Genomic DNA, 20,421 nt, shown 5'->3' on the forward strand with positions numbered 1-20,421 from the left:
TAAGTTAATCAAAAATTATCTAATTTGGTAAATACAGCCTTGGTGTCCTAAAGGTTTTTGTACCGAAGAGTCCCGGAGAGCTGGTTAATCGAGAGTGGCTTTCAATAAAGAAAGAAATATTCGTGTCAGATATATTTTTAAAAATCTCATATATGAAGTGTACTTTGAAGAAGGGAGGGATTTATCGATCCAGCGTTTGTTTGCGTAACGTGTTTACTTCTCGCCGCGAATATCTTCCCTCCTCGCTACTCGGTCTGCTCGGTCGGGGCACCCTCGTGCCGAGCCGAACTCAGCGGGGATGGATCCGCAGTGGTACGAGGGAGGAAGGAGAGCGGGAGCGGGGGGGAGTAGGACGTTGGAAATATCATTTATCACGGCCAGGACTGTCAATCTCCGCCGCATTGATACGATGATAGTCCACCGACGTCACGATGCTTCGCTAGCTGTTCATCCGCCGTAGAATCGTCGACGTTTCTCATCGCGGCGTGCGTAGGATGCTCCGTCATAACGTTGTAAATTAAAGCGACACACGCTTGATCATTGGTATACGTGACGTTAACCTATTACATGTACATTAGCATAATTTTAATCGATAATTTATATCGCGGAGAAATCCATGAATTAGATTATACGTAGGAAATGAAAAAAATAAAACCGGATTTGTTTGCAATCAGTTATAAATGATACAACAGATCTTGAATTCAAATGACTTACCTACGACACTTGCTATTAATCTTTGAATACTTGCAAAACAGTAAACTTTATATTGACCTTTTATTGCAGCCACATTAACCTTTATTGTGCACAAATATATTCTTTGCCGGTTACCGTACTTTTCACTGTTTCTGGTCGATGAACAACAGTAGATCCATTTTAAAACGGGATAGTATATCGGGTGGCGAAAGTTAATGAGACTTTCGCGTGTACCGGAAACCAGTGGATTCTTCTGCTGCTGGGGAAGACAACTTCCACCCTCTCCTGTAAGCTGCGTATCGTGTGTAACGGCCACTCCCAAATTTTGCACGCACATTAAATACTTCATGCATTCAAGAAACTGCCATCTGACCGCCAAAAAATAATTTCACACGATTAAGATACTGATAATAATCTAATTACGATATTTAATTTTATTTTGTCAATATTTTCGGAACTCTTTACAAAAGATATTATCTTATTGTGTATAACAATATATTGTCTATAACAAACGAATCGACTATTGAGCCAAATACGTGGAAAAAAAGAATATAAAAAAAAATACTTTTATTTAAAAAATGTTAAAAATTGATATATAAGATTATATAACGTTAAATAGATGTAATGTGTTTATATAAAGAAATTGTATATAATTTCAACAAAAAGAATGTATTTTTATTCTTTAATAATAATTTTTATGAGTTGAGAAGAAAAAATATCTGATGAAAAATAATATCTTTAACTCAAGAATTAGAATTTTTTAATACTATTATTATCAAAATAACTGTGTATATGTTGTAATCTTTAAATAACTATTACAATATTAAAATAAAATATAATATTATGCTGAAATTTAATGTTATTGAATTCTTCAAACAAGATTAATTATATATATATCAAGATTATTATTGTTTCTTAATTAAGCAAGAACACAATTTCTTGTTTATATATAAAACAAAAATTGCCAAATAAAATATATTGAATATGATTTGCGTTAATGTTTAATATTATTTTTTCTGTGTAATATTATAAATGTTTTAGAATTTGATGACAAAGTATAATCTCTATTAAAACAATTGCTATAAATATGTTATATCAAAATAATTATCCAAAAATAATATTTATCACAATTTTATTTTTACCTTATGCTATTTATAACATTTTATCCACCGTTTTATGTGGCGTTTAAAGTTTCGTGTCAGAAAACTGCAGCGTAAATGAATGCAAAAATAACGCCTAAGGGAATATATGATGTAAGCGCGTTGGAAAAACCATTACATAAACCATACGCTTGAACGACCGGATATGGTCACTGAAGAATAATAGTGATCATTGATCGATATTTTTACACGAAATATATTCTCGTTAAATAAAGTCATTTTGACGTGCGCTCGCGGGATCAACTGTATCTAGATTGTCGTGACTTAGTACTTCAAGGTTGACGAAACATTCTATTAAACTTACTTACCTATGCCTGCGTTCGTAATTATCATTACACAGCTCGCTTACCTGAGCACCAAACGCTTGTTAACGGGGGCCCGATCAATCGGCGCGGACAGTCGCTCCGGGCTAAAATCCTGCGGGATCGACAAAACGATTTAATTGATCTGAATAAAACCCGCGCGCCAGGAAAGTCCTGGCTGCAACAGCTAGACGATGGCGTTCAATGTACCATTAGGTAGTTATTGCGATCACCGGGTGGAATGGCGTAGGTTGTACCGGCACGCCGACTACACCGGCTCGCACACGCGCGCGCAAATACGCATGTAGGTATACGCGGGTAAGCCATCGTTGGCTTCATTCACGTCAGATGTGAGGCGACCACGTCATTTATCTGCCAGCCAGTCGGGCTAACGATGCATTGCCGGTTTGTTGGCCGAAGTCATGGCATTACCATACAGACACCGCGAATGCATTCGTACGAAATGCAGATGCAAGTTCTTGAGGGTTGAAATAAGCGGTTTGCGCGAGCGGTACCGGCATTTAGCGAGTTATCATCACCGAACGGGCTCATTAACATCCCAATTCACGCATTCGGCTACGCGTTATACGACGATATACGACGTACGAGCTGTTCGATATTTACGTCCGAGATTAAGGCCGATTGACACCGGCCGCTCGTGACCGTTGTGACGTTCGTTATTATTACGCGTCTTCGTCGCGGTCATTACATATAATTATCCGATTATTTGTAGTCATATGTTATCGAGAAAAATAGTTTTACAAGACAATAAACATTGTCGGCATTGGTCGACAAATACGCGATAATTATAATCGGTTATTGACTGCAAAAAAAGCGTTACTTGTTTCATGCGATATAACATCAATGACACGACATTTGCTAAGACGAATGACGCATACGAACAAAAGTGGCACGATTATAAATCCAGACATGCATTATTGTTGTATCATTATACTCTGTTAAGGACACACATCCAATGCTAACATGTGCACAGATCTATACATCTATGTGTGGTTATCTCACGCCAGTTTACAATCACTTTTATTAAGTGTTCCAAGATAGCAAATTTTACAATGCTATCTGTTTGTCCGTTCATTTAAAAGATTTTTCAGAAAAAGGTTAATTTTTTCTAACTTTGATTTCGTCAAAAATACCTAAGAATCTTAGCTTTACCAAAAGAGTTTTACCATATAAATCAAATCAGCTGATATATAAAGATTAATGATACCTTTCTATCAAGTCTTTTTTTTTCAATTACAACAATTTTTAGCTGAATTAATTATTAATGCCCGTTATAAAGAATTTATTTAAATATTAAATAAACTCTAATATTTTAAATATTACATATAAATGTATATAATATATTATATATATTATATATTACATATAAATGTATATAATATATTATATGTATACAGCTAAATAAGTATACTGCTGGATCTACATATTTAATATCTTCTAATTTTTTGAAATGTATATATCGTTAAGTTTATGTAATTAAATATTAAAGACCAAAAGAGAGAAAATAGATAAATTATTACAAAATATTATTACTAATGTGAATGTATTAGAAAATATTTATACAAAGAACCAATAATTTTAAGAAATAACAATATTTTTGATATATAAAAAAATTTTCAAGTGTTTTATTCCTAATTTTTTAAAATAATTTTTTTCAATTTTATTTCACATTAATAAATACTTAATTTAACTGACGTAAAACCGGCGACAAAAAAGTTATATGATTATCAGTACTTGCATCGTGCATCTGTGCGGTGTCCATGAAGGTAATTAGACAGTTCCTGCCGAAGTCATTTATTATTACTCAGAGACAGTAAAAGAAGAATGACCCTATGTTGCTATTGCATGTGTAAAAAATTAAGAGGACCACCGTTGTCAAATCCGTTGTTATACAACTACTTTCACACTAAAGAGTTTGCCATTTGTAATTTATTTGAAATGTGATGCAAATAAATATTATACCTGTATAAAAAACCGTATATCAGATGCAATATTGTTTATTACCTATAAATTGTTTGCTGTTGTAAAAGAGACCGAGAAATCTGTCGTAGAGTATAGGCTGAAAAAGAATTAGACGTTAACGCTCGTGTGGAGAGGAGGGGGAAGGGGTACCTATAGCGGAGGGCTCGGTTACGTCCAAATAGAAATTCAATTGATCTTGTCCGGTAGTGTCAGGTAATCCATCTTGTTCCTTCCGCCATGTCTGGAGCCGTGTCTAAGTTGGACTGTGAGGAGGTTTCCGCGTTTCTCTTTCTCGTTCTCCACTTTTCGGTTGCTGCGACGTTCCGTCGGCTATACGATTCCCGTCCGTCGCCATAGAAAAAAGAGGACAGCTGTCCAGCCGACCGCCAAACTACCCATTAATTACGATCCTGGACACACTCACACTTATCCATTTGTTTGTCTTTCCATCTCGTTCCCCCCGCGGTTTTCTCAGTTACCACCACCCGTTGTGAATAAAAATCGCTCTGCCAAACTACAAGTCAAGCCCTGGTCCCTTCGTCCCGTGTGCCCTGAGTACTTCCGCATTCTTTTTTCGGGCTGCGACCGAGCGGCGCGATGAGTGAATTTTTGCGCCGGGATAGCCACTGTACAATTATTGCGCATCATTGTGCAACGAGGAAATTGGCCCCCGGTTTCCATTTAATATTCACGGTGACTAAGTTCGCGATTTGCATTCATCTGCCGATCGTGACGGCGCGGCGTGCACTTGCGTCCGAAACAAGTGCTCTGTTTCGCAAGATAACAATGATTACCCCCCTTTCAGATCGCCGATTTTATCCTTCTCGCGAGATCGAAACGAGGCAGCGCAACGATCGCAACTACGATAAGCTACCAACTATCGGCGCGAGCTGTTCATGCGCGTGCTTGTACGGGATGGGCTAATTGGTAATACAACTTTATTACTCTCCGTTAAGTAATGACGGTCTGTGTTAAGTATGCCCGGTCCGAAGGGCATGGAAGGGAATACGTATCGATACCGGATCGAGATATAAAGACGCGCTTGTACGAGAGATAAGCCATTGTAAAGTATAAAGTACGGGGAGTGCATCCTTTAATAAGGCGATAAGGGTCACCTACCAAACGATTTCTGACTGCCTTGAGCGAGTCTCAAGTCGGTGATCTAGCGCGAATCGGTGATCGGGGAGCAAACTGGAAATCTTCGGGACGCCTACATCCGCTAGTCGGATATACGCCGCGTTGCGTGCAAATTATTTTAATAATAATATTACATTGAAAAGAGAAAGATTCGTTCCAAGATTCATATATTATGTTTAAATTTTAATATTTCGCACAGAGATGCTTGAAGTGGATATATAATACGAGTAAGCATTAGGCTAGTTTAAATTAAATTAGCCAGAAATCAGCTGATGCCAATGAACCCGTCAAATCGGGGGTTTAGATGATTTACGAAATTCAGATGGACGGGAAAAGATCCGTACGTTCGCAGCTACTTGCGGATAATTAATAACGCTGAGATCAAAAGTGCGGCCATTGAATGTTCGCTCATTCACAAACGATCTCTCCGCCCAGATGAATGCGAACCAGATCGTTACAAGGGTATTCTACGGGCGTGCCACGTATGGGTGTCTTCAGGTCAATACTGGCGGTTTGGTGAATACAATTATTAATGCCATCATTAAGAGCATTTACCATTTTTTAATACCTGCGATCAGGAAGGAATATAATCCATTACTCAACCGTCGGTTGTTGGACGTCCGTTTTTTTACGCCCTTTTGGCCCGTTGCCAATAGAGTAGTAATGGAAAGTTGCATCCTTTTTTTGTATCGGCTATTTCATAAAGTTTATATTAAGCTTTGATGTCTGAATAACGTTTTTGTTAACGTTGTTTGCGAATTTCATCAGGAGGTTTCCAAAGTTTGTAAGTAAAATAAAACTCCACGTGTGTCTAATGTATAAATATATAGAAAAGTAGATGTGCAATAAATATTTAGTCTGTAAGATATGTCACTTTTATTTTTTACAAAAATTAATAATTAATAATTAAGCTTTTTTTCTATCATAAAATCGTTTAGATATTACATAAAAAAATATCCATAAAAACTTAAGCAACTAGATCGTTCTAGCCTCAAATATATTTTTTAATCGCAGTTAAGAGAGGGGAGTCACGAAGAAACAAAATATCCGACAGAGACACGTGTCAGCGTAATAAATCGTAAAGATGTCCGACATACGGGTTGTTTTAGATGGCAGATTCGAATATATGATTATGAATTGCACACGGATAGCGATTATGAAAATATTTATGTACCGTTAAAATTCTTTTCATCTAAAACTCTTTAACTCTTAAATTCTTAAAATATCAATTTCGCTTTGTTCAAATATAATTTAATTATCGATAAAAAGAAGTCTAAATATAAAGATATAAATTAGTAATACTAAAAATACGTTTGTCCACTACAAAATTTGTTAATAAAATTTTTATTTGTCGTAAAAATGTTACGCTGAATTATCATGACAATTTCTTATAAATTCTCTTGAATAAACTGTTTATAGACTTATAAATCCGTCTAATGTGGAAAAAATGTTTTTTTATGTCTATGAGATCTGTCCCACGTTTATGGAAATCACGTGCAACGAAACGCAATGACAGGCATTCGTAGCAGCATGAAAATGACTCCGCAACGCAGATCAAGGATGATATCTAAGGCGGGGAGAAGACTAGAGAAGCATCGTCGGGATTATATGGGGCGCGTCCACGTATACACTCTAAGCGCACTCAGAATATTTCCATCTCTTCCTGTCTCTTCCGATCTTCGCCTGCATCCATTCCCATCCTCTTTCCTTCTGCTATTTCTTTCTCCCCCCGTATGACGAGCGCGTCGCGCACAGTTTACATCCACACCTCCGACCGATTATTTGTTGCTTCCGTTCCGAAAGACTATTTTCAACCGACGACATTCGTATTCAAATCTGTTGTACGTTAAACGAAGCTGTCGAAAATGTAATACCTATTTTGTTCTTAAGAAGTACCTATCAGTTGTCGACAGAGACTAACAAATCGCATTATTTTTTAAAAGAGGCATATATTTATATTTTATTTTGCTTTTATATTAAGATCGTAGTAACTTTAATCCTTCAAAATGGAAACAGTTTTTGAAAGCATTTTTTAAGAGAAACATGGAAAAAAAACCATATCAAAAGACCAAAATTATCGTAATCATCCCTTTGTATTGCAAAATTTTCTTTCTTCATTTTCTTCATTTCACGCGTTTTAAACAAATATGTGTAATTAAATTTTTTGAGAAATTGCGAATATACATCTATTATTGCACGCTATAAATAATAGCTACATATAACTAGAAAGGAAGAGGTCGCACTTCCTATCTTCAAATTTTCATAGTTGAAAACCACACAGGCCTAGGTTCAAAAGAGTTAATAAACGTCTAAACGTTATAAACGTATATTTTTCTCTTCGAAATCTTAGAAAAATGTACCTTTGTGTAATTCGAATGTCCTTGTGTTTCATTCCGAGAATAATTTTGCGGCACGCGTGTTGCAGAGATAAAAAAAAAATAGCGTGAAAAAAGGGTTTGTTCCAGGTAGGCGGTCGTAGTTTCTTTAGCAACACGGTCGACTCTTCCTCTATACAGTTTTTCTAAAGCCGTAACGCGGCTTACAACTAGGGAGTTATGGCGCCGGCTGGTGGTACGCGAACAAGATTTGAGCTCGAAAGGGAGTTATCAGGCGACTTAATCGAACGATTAATGGTACGGCACGTGTAAAAGTCCTACCGAGACGAAGAAGCGCACGAAAGAGGAAAGGATAGGGACCAAGGGGGAAAGAATCAGCCAGTGATTCGGATCGGCCATGAAATCGCCTGTTAGATGCTGGATCTTAAACGTCGTTCTCCTGTACATTTAAATAAAATCCAGCGCTGAGTGATTAACTAATTATTTTGTGATCCAATGAGATCAATCGCTTTAATCACAACCCGTTCGGTCTGCGCACAAAATCCACTGTACTCTTCTCATAAGATAATATAAAAAACGGTATGTAGAAATGTTTAGTACATATTTCTATTGCTTCTATTAAGATGGATATCGCAGTTATAAAAGAATAGTGTCACGTATGTAGAGATATAAATTTTAGTATAAAATTATATGCAACAAATTTATTTCAAATTCAAAGGGGTATATATAGTTATGAAGCAAATATGTCTTTCAATCGATTTATGTGTCATCACACGAACAGCCGAAGTTTAAGATAACTGAAGATAAAGCTATCCAAACTTATGTCATGAGTCACATTAAAAAAATATAAATATGATTTCTCTTGAATTATTTGCAACTGGCAGGAAGCTTGCTTTTGGTACGTAACTTACAGCTGACTTTTAAAACCTGTTTACAAATACGATCTAATCCTCCCCGTCTCCGGATTGGAGAAATATCAGCGGTGATGGAACGATTCGAGACGCGTTAAATATTAAGCCGACCACGAGGCACACTCGAGGCTGCCTCATAATGAGGGCGTTTTCTGTATCTTGGAGATAAAACCTATGCATCTCTACTACTGATCAGGACCGCTCATTAGCGGTAGATTAATATGATCCGGTCGATGGAATGACCAAACAAATACACGGTAGCCATGTTCACGACAACGTCCCCATTCGTTTGGCTGCTTCAAGCGTTTGGATTTCAACACTTATGTACAGAGAGTAATCCAGCGTAAACCAGAGAGACTTCAATATGTGATAAATGTACACAGAAGAAAAAAAGTAATGTAGCCAATAACATATGTGATTGCGGGCTGCCAACTACATAAAGTACTCAATACAATAATATTTGCTATTAATGCAAGTACAATGTTGATACTGCAATAGCATATATTATTGTATAGAGTATATCTGTAGTTGGCAGCCCGCAACTACATACCTTATTGAATATATTAAAAGAAAGTAATATATACTTTATTGAATATATTACTTTCTTTTTCAGTGTAATAGAATTACCAATTTGAAATTGCATTAATAACAATTAGAGTACTTAATTACGAAAATGTCAACGAATTGAAAGATGTAACTAGGAAACGAAAGAAATGCAAGATGACCGGTCCGCACAAATATTTTCGAATTAATTGCTTGAGTTGAATCAAATATCATCATAAATCTCAGCAGTTACGCGTATTTTCTATCATCTTAATCTTTTAACTACGACAGCAGCATTACTTTACGGATCTCGGCAAAACCACATAAATATGTGAGACACATTTTTTACATTTTGTCGCGAGAGACGATCTGCAATAATATTGCAGCTCGTAGATTGAAAGTTACGAGGGAGTAAGTAAAGAAAACCGTAGCCTTACATGGAACTTCGCGCGAAATCAAGATCTCGGTTAAGGTGGGGACACGAGGGTAATGGCGTGTGCATTATTCTGATAAATCGCTCCGACTGGCGTCAATCCTGACTTCGAGCTGACTGGAAATCTTGCCCGGCAAAATCTATACCTACCTACACAGGATGCTTGAAGTCAAATCGTGGTATCATCGAACGAGTATGCCAGACGAAAAATATGTCGCGCGATTGACACCGTACGTTTTATCTCTGAAGAAAATTACATAAAATATCTTTATATCTTGTTTACACATAGTGACAAATGTACATATTATTATGTACAAATTATACTTAAGAGAACTCGTAGATAATGACTAATCCGACAATAATTTATTAGTACAAAAAAACTCATAACGTTTCGGCCAGACGCTTTCTGGCCCTTTTCAAGTGAATCTTATGTAAATTACAATAAATACATTGAATGTCTATCGAGTTAAATTCACAAACGAAAGATCAGTATTGTTTCGAGAGACATGTTAGAAAGCACGTCTGTACTCCGCAAGCTTTGTCAGTGGAAAAAGCCAAATTATATTTATACAAGAGAGGTGTAATTGGGACTATATTATAATAAACAGATTGTGTAAATTAAATATTTTTATAAAATAAATTTTTTCTTGAAACAAATTTAAAAATTCGGATAAACATAAAAATAAGAGTCAAAATTATGTACCTATAATAATATTGCACTTTACGTCGTAAGATAAAATTCTTGTAAAATTAGCGCAATGTAATGGTATTATTTATAGTTATTAAATTGATAATAATATAACTTAGTAATATTACAGTAAAATTTAATTTTTAACTCTTTTCAATATTATGTTTTACATTTAAACAGAATTATGTCTTAATATAAACTGTTTTATATATTTAAAAAATAATATAAATTTTTGTTCTTATTATTTAGATCATAAAAGAGATTTACAGCTTATTGCATAATATAATTTTAACGATATAACTATTACATTTGATTTATATTCCAGTACTTATAAGCCACATATTTATTACAATTACTGCATTGACGCTAATTACCAATTAACAGATAATAACCATAAAATTAATATTTTCGCGATAAGAAGCATCTTCCGTATTAATATATTAAACGAATATGTGTAAATAGTTAAGTGTATTAAACATAATTTTAAAAAGATAAAGATATTTAAGCAATTATTTCCTTTTAACTTAATTTATGATTTCTGTTAGCCTGAAACACATAGATGTTACTAGATTTAACAAATATAACGAATAGTAAATATCGCATATTTCATAAATTTAATATCATTCGACAGAATATATTTGAGAAGGTATCGATAAGCAAGTGACACGAATCTGCACCGTACCTGGAGACCTGAAAAGGGCCTTCTACCCTGACTGCCAAGATTTATCGTTTAAACGTGCACTTATGGGTTCAAGAGAGGGTATTGCGTCACATACGCGAGGCTATAAATCATCAAAATATGAGTCGATGATAGAACGCAAAGGAATAACGTTTAGTACCTGAATTAACGTCATCTAAGGCATTTATGTGAATAAATGATTGTGGATACAGCATCCATTTAAAACGACAAGTTCATCAATACTACAAGACTGAGAAAAAATTTAAGCCTTGAAAAAAAAAAAATTCATTGTTTTGTATGACATAACAGCGCCGAAGCCCGGATTTTGAAAGATAAAATTTAAGGATTGCACATGCGAAGGCGTAAAAAGATGCGGGCAAGTCAAGAAAAATCAAGTTCATCCCCGCATATGCTGCTACACTCGGCGAGATCTTCGCCCGAATGGAATTATAGCACGTGCTTTGAAACGTTGAACCCTCTCTCCGTTTATCTTCCAACTGTGTAAAAAGAACATCTTCTGATACTCGCCCGTCATTCATACGTACCGAGAATTAATGGCTTGTGCAGCCCTGGAATTCCGTTATTTACGTTCCAACATTGAATATTAATTTAATTAGTTTGTGAATGAAAAGAATAATTGTTTTTTTCTTCTTTATTATTATTGCCATTTAAATAATTTATTTCAAGTAAAAATAAATAGCATATCCGTTATATACGTGACAAACTAATTAAGATTCAAGTTATTTAAATCTCAGAATAATGCAATTAATAGTTTATATATATATATATATATATATATATATATATATAATCAATTTTACATATATACATATAACATTATTTTATTTAACGTATTACGTTAAATAATAAAACATAATAAAAATATTCGTATATCTATCTCTTTACAAGCTAATGATGCAGATATTTAGATAAAAAATATTTTCCTAATTACTGTAAAATGGAACATCTGCCGCTTGTAAACATATATAATTTAGTTATTAAGATTTACCGTGGAAACTTAATTCATAGCAATCATCATCGCTACTATCATCGTTCATTCCCGCGCTGACCCCAGGCATAACAAACGAACGAACCAACGAACGATTCGCAACGACGACGATATTATCTATTATATTTAATGCGAACCTCTTTAGCCTTCGCTAATTGATAGCTGGGCATTAGCGTAATTGTAATGAGTCAAAATTACGGCAATCATGCGGTCTAGCGCCTTGGGGGAGGAGTTAAAGTCTTTGGCTTTCGGTGGATCTTCAAAGAAATTCGCCGTCGTATTCTTCCACCAATCTGAGACCAACTATCTGAATATTTAATGCGTGAGAAAATAATATTTCTTTGTGTCGTATTAAAAAATAAAGTAGAATATCGACAAAGCATGTAACCGGTATATACATTTACTGAAATGTATTCTTCAAAGCGTATGTTTTCTCTCCACATAAGATTACGATAATATCAGAGAGTATTTAATCAACATCGAAGGCTTATTATCTTCGAAATAACCTTCAAACAAACTCAAACATGATCTTCATAGCACTAAAATGAAATTCGAAATAATACTACGTTACTCAGCAACTGTTTTGTCAAATGCAAACATTTGAATTTTTTAACGTTGAATATAGTACTGGAGATTATAATACCGAAATAATGGTCTTACGAAGATGTTCAAGAAACAGTATAAATAAATTCTAAGAAAATATGAATATTTATGCAAAGAAATAAGTTACAATGTCTTCTTTTTTTTATTATACAGTGTTATTATTCTAAATATATTATTACGATATTTTAATATTGGCGCAAGATATACGCAGCTATAAAATGATTACAGACACAAGTACGGATAAGATGTAAAAGCAGTGATGGGATTTTGAGTCCGGAAGCACACTTCACACATACGAAATGCTGTATGTACGTGATGATATATGTGTGTGTGGTGCTTGCGGATCCGAAATGCCATCATTGTGTAAGAACAAGTTGGATCGAAAAAAAAGCACTTCTCTCTGACAGTAATGGGAGGATAGAGGAGGCGTAATGTGGTACATGTTTATTTAGATGAGCAGCCATGAGGTTTATCCCCTCATCTTTGCGCCGCGTCGGTAATTCATCCAGCGCACGTCCAATTGAGACCCACAAGACAGGCCAGAGGAGAATGGTCCGTTACGAGGACGTAGCTTAGAGGGTTGAAACGACGATGGCCTAATCGATGGCCATCTGTCGGGCATAGCGTGAAACTGCTATCAAACGTTTCAGCATGTCCCGTGGCTGGTAAAACATTGTCACAGATTGTATATCGGTGGGTGGTTAATGAGAGTCATAGGATTACACGAGCGTTTGATAACGATCGATATACGGCATCTTTGTGTATACGTATTTATCGGATTGTTCGTTGACAACCCAACACGTTAGATTGAACACATGTTTAAGAGAGATCATTAATCATTTTTTACCATAAGATGACGTGTTCGAATAAATAAAAGAAATATTATACATAACTTTTATTGTTACCGTAAAGAAGAAATACAAAAGAGAGGGAACATATAGCGTAAGGGATGCTTAATCTTCATTGCAAGTCGAGCGAATTGTATGATACGAGGAATCTCGTAGTTTCATTCGACGGAATCGAGTTTGGTTCAATATAATCGGTTATAGTTGATGTCTATTTAATTAATATTCGTTAGAGAGCCGCGAAAGAGCGAATTTATTATAATGTCTGACGCTAGCGTGGCTGCCCGATCTTTCATCTCATAAGCACGCTCTGATTATTTATGAACGTGCAAACGCACGCGGTACAATCGATTTCACGGAGGCAAATTAGCCGGGGCCGGTCGGCAGACACGGACGTTAAAATAATAACGCTCATCGCTTTAATGGTCAATAATAATTAGGGAAATTCTTGCCGTCGGAAATTGGTCCTCATTGCAAGTAAGCTTCTCCCGTTGCCGATCTCGCTTTATTTCATCGAATTATGCGGCTTAACGCCGCTCGATGATGGCCAAAATTCTTGGATGTGAAACTTTGGAATTAAGGAAGAAACTCTGTTCCAATAGTTTTACGTATAATGTTTTCGTCGTAACGGTCAAAGTTTTTAAATATTCTCAGGAACACTCGAACATCTTAGCAACGAAGTTTTAATGACAATTCAAATGTTATTGATTGTGTTTTGTGTTATCATTTTCCAATTATAATTAAAACCTGTAAAACAAATAATTGTATAATACTTTACAACATTATTCATATTACTTTGAAGCGGATTTATTCCATTTTAATTGTACATTTGCGAGATCTACATTGCTAATGTATCTTCTTTGGAATCGATGATTAAGATTCTGGAAGAAGATTACCGAACAATTAGATATACAGCAAGGAACCAATAACCATGAACTATTGCAAGAAATGAGAGCACCTTTCTTGTCCGATTCTCCCATTATTGCGAGCCGGGAAAGTTCGCTTGGTCTTTGAGGTTTAGAAAGTTAGGACATTACAACCAAGATTAAGGCGAGAAAATTTGCGGGGAAGCGGCGGTAAACTCATGGTTTCAGGAGCGGAAGAAGGGCGTTTTAATGGGCCACGATTAGCAAAGCGAGGCGCCAGGGAGCCGTAGACAGCAGAATCTCGAGAAACCACTTTTCACATATCCTTCGCGGTTCTGTTTCTTGATCGAGCGACGTTACCAATACTCTTGGGAGTACAAAGTTTCCCCCGTAGATTCTTAGAATCTCTAATGTGCCAGCTTCCACTTGCTACGTTAATGATCAGTACTTCTTCTACTATGCGGAACATGTCAGTCAAATGCGCAATCTTCTTGAGAATTTTACATTACTGTACATATCTTTCATTAGATGTACGCATCAAAACATAATGTTGCAAAGTAACGTTACATGGATATTTCTAATTGCATAAATTTCTTCGTATAAAAGTATCTGTAATCATATGCCGTTATATGTATAGACAACTTTTATTTAATAAAACAGTTAAAATGTACAAATCTACGTTGGATATTTTTAAATATTATAATATAGTCTTTTGAAAAATTTTAATAAATATGTGTTATTAATCTTGTTTATTTCAGCCAAATCTATTATCAGATACATATTACTAGAAGTAGAATGTAAATGCGTATTAGCGCATTAATTTTCAACGGAATCAATGTAAAATATTCAACGTCGATTTAATTAAAACTTGATCACAGCTTGTCATACCGTGCGACTCTTTCCGTGGAGTCGAATCAAATCCAAACATGCGGTATCGTCGCTTGGGCCCGGTTAAAATTGCGCGGATTCACGATCGGTGATTACAAGTGGGACGCGAGAGCGCTCAGTTCAGTTCGCGCGGGCTGATACCATTTGCATTCTCGCGGGCTGATGCGGATCCTCGTACGTATTATTTCGCAGGACTGAGGGAAATGTGTAATTCAAATGAGTTACGAGCGGTATCGCACTCCTGGGAAGTAGGTGCTAAGCGGTCGGATATGTTGATAGAGCGCCAGTGATACGTCGGACCGGAGGTGGAATCGCGATGGGGTTGAAACACAGACCCGAACAAGTCGTGGTGCGACGGAGAAAGAGGGCACGGCGGAATTGGGTACGGCGGAGCGAGAGGGCGAGGTGCAAAAGGGAGCTCTGTTTGTAATAGTCCGCGATGGTGCGAGGCGATGAGATGTGATCGCTCGGCGATGAGCTGTGGGCGACCTGATGGTCCCGCAGCGGTACCATGCCCGCCTGAACTGTCTGCCCGACACTATACCGGATCCAGTTACCGCCTATGCTTATTCCGCGTTAACCTCCAGGATATCCGTCGCGCGTTCAAAGTGTTAAATTTCACGAATTTTAATAATGGCGAATAAAGCGAAAGATTGACGGAATAATATTATAGCGTTTGAGAAATTTTCCCTCTCATCGTCCTGCGGTTACTGCGATTTGATTTGATTAAAGCTCCATTGTTTTATCGGGTGCACGTCGCGCGGTAATGGAGTTATTATAAATCAGCATTGTTCTCGATTGCGGAATGGAACAGGTAAGAATATAAAGCGTATAATTAATATTCTTCAGATATTTAAAACTGTGTTCCGATCTACGTTTACGAGTAGCAAATCTTTATGGCCGTGATGGACGGTACCTTCAGCCGGTGCGGTAAAAGAACGGGCGATGCAAAGTGATAACATAATCAGGTGATAATGTGGCAGTCATATCTCAACGCGAGAAATGCAGCGCGTGGTACGAGGGAAAGAGACGGAGAACGGGAGGGAGAGAAAGAGAGGCGTAGCGCAGCGTAGGAGAAATTGCGGTGTAGGAGGAAGAAAGCGAGAAGTACCACGAGAGGGTCTCTCTCATTGGCTAGTTTACTTGGCATCTAGAGACCCTCTAGAAACTCAGACATCGGTGTAGGGAGTAAGCGACGAATGACAACACCATTCAAGGAGAGTGACTGTAGAGAACAGCTATCGTTATCTCTTAAATAAGGGGAATGTCAGGGAGATCCGACGGTGATAATACTTGTTGAGATGCACTCTCATTATTCTACTAGATAATCATCGCGGCCAAATTAATTGAATTTTAAGCGGGAGAATATAGCTTCGGCTACGAAGGTATTCTCGAGGCGTATCCGTGTTTCGATTCGCTCGAAGGAGAGCCGCTTACGCCCACGCGTTTTTCCAAATCGATCGGAATCACGTGTAAAAGATTCCATTTCGGGGATCAAAGGTATTCTAAGAATAACGAACGTTAAAATACAAGTTTAACCAAATGAAATCGACGTCTTTAACGTGAAAAATGATTACATGTTGCACTAGACTAGGAACAAGCGTTTTGCCTCGCGTGTACCGGAGTAACCTTAAGCTTCCTCTCGGAGATGAGGTATCGCGAGAATATGTAAGAAGTCGCGACTTACACGTGCCTTTGAAATCCGGCGTCTCGGGGAGATACATTGGCTTGTCTCGCAACATGTCGCGCGAAGGCTGGAATGATGCCGGAATCATTCGTTCCTGACCAATCGCGAATCATAATGATGTTATGACGTGACGTGGGTGAGAGTTACTGTAGCCGGAGTCGGCAACAGGAGCAACGCTCCGCAAGATGGGAATGCATCAAGTCCGAGTTAGGGCCCGAGCGGACCGAGCCGAGCCGTGCCGCGCGCGCGAGCGATGCGCAGTCTCCTCTTCTTCTTCTTCTTCTTCCCCCGACTTATTATTTGTAGCCACAGTGCGGTGGTTGCCGGCGCGCACCAGCATCCATTTAATCTCTCTCAGTGAGGAGCGTTTCTTTGATCAGCGCGCGACCGCATCTGCCTGGTAATATCTCAAGCCGGTCCTGCAACCGGCGTCCCGGGCGCGAGCTCCCCGTCTTGCCTGCACCGAGGCATTTGTTGCTGTCAACCAGCACCTCGGATAGTCTCTGTAGTCGTTGACTGCGTGCCCCGTTGCCTTCCCTTCCTCTTCCACCTTCTCCTCATCCTTATTTTCCTTCGGCCGCCTTCCTCCGTTCCGACCGTGCCGAAGAAGTCGCGTGCGTAATGCAAACGCGACTTCACGAGAAAGCCTTAATCCTTTTTACTTTTTCTCCCCCCTCTTCTGTTTCTTCGAGAACGCCCGGTATATGGCTCTTTTTATATAAAATCTTTGAACAAAAACCTAAGTGAAATAAGACAGGAAACGTTTATTTTTATTATTTGATTTTAGAATTTAATTACTAATGAATTTTACATTGGTCAATGTAATAAAAGGCACAGTAAAAAGAGTTGTGTAAAGAAGGACTTGTGTAAGAAAGTGATCATTTTTGAATTAAACAGCTCTCTTTTTCGCACTTCCTTTATAAAATAAAAAGATTGTAATGTAGAGGGGGGGAGAGAATGGAGGACGCGGCAAAAAAAATCTGTGTTTTGTAACAACCCGGAAGTAATCAATCCAAGTAATAATTTTTAATGCTTGATTCCGCGATATGGTATATAAACCCTGAGCGCTCCTGCAGTTCCGCGAATCAATTAAGGCGTAGAAATTCCTAGCATAATTACTCGCGCACCTAGAAATAATTTCCTGCTTGTATAATTCGTTAAGAGTGCATAATTATTAACTGATTACAGGCACATTAATTATGGACAATTAAGTAAATTTTAAAGGTAACTGTATGTGACGGGTGCATCACAAAAAGCTGCATTGAAACGTGCGCAAGTATGGTTAACAATGATTAACTCAATGCCACTATATTAATGACGTTCTTGCGCTAAATACATTTTTATACAAAGAGGTATAAATAAATACTCAACATATTCTAATGGTTCTCAAATAATGTGGTTAAGTCTATATTGTTTATGGATTAAGAATTGATCATAAAGAATTTATTCTAAATAAATTTATTACTAGTTGTTTTATTTTTGTATAATATGATCAAGTTGTGTGTGTGTGTGTGTGTGTGTGTGTGTGTGTGTGTGTCGCACATGCCGGAAAAGGTTTATCTTTACATTTTTCCGATTGGAAAATATATATTAGTGGGGGGTCACTGAAGAAAACGGGAAACAAAATGTAATATCATGTTAGAGCGACTTGTTGGAAGAACATGTTGCGTAGCTTACACGAGCGAAAATACAAATACATATATATGGTAGTAATATGTAACGCACTTTGGAGTAATGTTACGTCAAACCCAGCGCCACCGAAAATATGAGCCGGCTGCCGAGCGCTTCGCTAATGCCCGGCCATTTATTATGCTTACATTATTTCGAGATTATTAGTCTTCTCCACCTCTTCCCAAAAACTTTGTGTAATGTTTTGACTCGCGCATGGTCCCGCTAATGTCGCTGCAAATAAGCGCCATGCAAACACGCAATTTTATAATTCTGTTTGGATTTTTGAGGCAGTAAGATTGACTATAAGGTATGTTTTAATATATGTTATAATTTTTTTAGATTATTCAACAGAGATTTATTACGTACTTAAACTTATCTTTCTTCTTCACATAAGTGCACAAATTAAATCGTTTTATAAGGTACTTGAGCCAACGAGGCCCGACGCAAAATAAAGCTCACTTTGGAATTCACCACTTAAAAACTGCTTCATGCTTACAGTATATGCTTAAAGAAAGTGTTATAGGAAGTAAGTAAAGAGAGGCTGCGGAATTGGAACCAACAGCAACGCATCCGTTTCGTGCAACAAAAACGTGTGACGCGTGTAAATATATGTTATTTTTATTAAAAATTCGCAGCAAGCTTTATTAAGTATACATTATTTTATGTTTTAGTAAAAAATAAAGTAAATTGCGTAGGTCTTATTCGACTTATTAGATACCTTATATAAGAATAACTTGTGTGCATAAGTTGCAAAAAATTCTACAAATTCTATTTATGAAATAGACATTCTATAATGCAGTATTAAATAATTGTAGTACTTGCGGCGAACAGACAATACCTCGTGCTTTCTAAAGCTCAATGGCTTACAATTTATTTCGGAACATTTGCAACAAAGCCCGAGAACCATAAATGTTTAAATGCTGATAACAAACAATAATCGAAACCGATAAGACCTCTCATTGGCAAAGGTCGGACCAGGGGTTGAAGAGAATTTCGAGTGAAGTAGGGTGGCGAACGCCATAAGAAAGCTGGGAGCTTTCAATGCGGGAAGGATAAGAAATTACAGCAGAACGGCAAAGTCGATTTAGCGAACTACCCCTTAAAAAGGGGGACTTTAAAAATACTGGCTCTCTTTTCTACCATTGTTCCACCTTTTATTTGTTAACTTGTGACGAATCAAAACTGTCGATGTAGGGTATCAGAATATAATCTATAGCGGGGAACATTTTTTACCTCCACCAGGTATTTGAAAGTGCCCTATTTCTTACAGAGCAAATATAGATTTCACGGTATATTACCCACGTCGTTTTGATTGGATACTACTTCGATTCGCCTCATGGATTTGGGTGAACTGTATTCATCTCGGGTCACCTATGAAGAGGCCTGCTACCGAAATATCTTTTCCAGTAAGAGAGATTGTAACCGATAGTGATCTATAGCCGCTTTGACAATTAGATTTTTTATTTTGATAATAATGTTAGCAGTTGTCTTCTTTTAAATTAAATAAAATCACAAGCCAATTATAATTTTCTCTTAAATCTTGTCTCAAAATTATAAATATCTTAAATTTCTTTTAATAAAAAAAAGAAAATGTAAGGCAGATGGATAATTTATCAAATTAAAATTTATTAAATTAAAATTTATTAAATTAAAATTGCTGCTTTATACAAATTCGCTTCTATGCGACATCTGAAATGGGTATGTCATATACATTGTACGATTGCTCTGCCACGGGAGTAAAATTCAATCAAAATATGTCGAAAAGTTTTTGTTTCAAAAATAAGTTTGTAACCTTTCTTGTGTGGTAGATCGAAATGCCTGAAAGCCGGCCGCGGGTGGGAAATACACGAGGAAATTCGCATACCCAGGTAACCGTATGCGAAACGTGAATTAGACAGCTGTCAAAGTCCTCTGTAGGAGAAGATGGAGTACTCATATATGTGGTGCGCGAAAGGGCATCAGAGAGCTTACGGAAGAGAGGAAAGAG

The 20,421-nt window shown here is 37.0% G+C and overlaps 1 long non-coding RNA gene; it reads right to left on the minus strand.

The window, feature by feature from the left end:
* Nucleotides 1-20,421, minus strand: part of LOC105830123 — a 90,461-nt gene that overhangs the window by 9,571 nt on the left and 60,469 nt on the right.

This window comes from Monomorium pharaonis, chromosome 3, assembly GCF_013373865.1.
Source record: "Monomorium pharaonis isolate MP-MQ-018 chromosome 3, ASM1337386v2, whole genome shotgun sequence".
Taxonomy (NCBI): domain Eukaryota; kingdom Metazoa; phylum Arthropoda; class Insecta; order Hymenoptera; family Formicidae; genus Monomorium; species Monomorium pharaonis.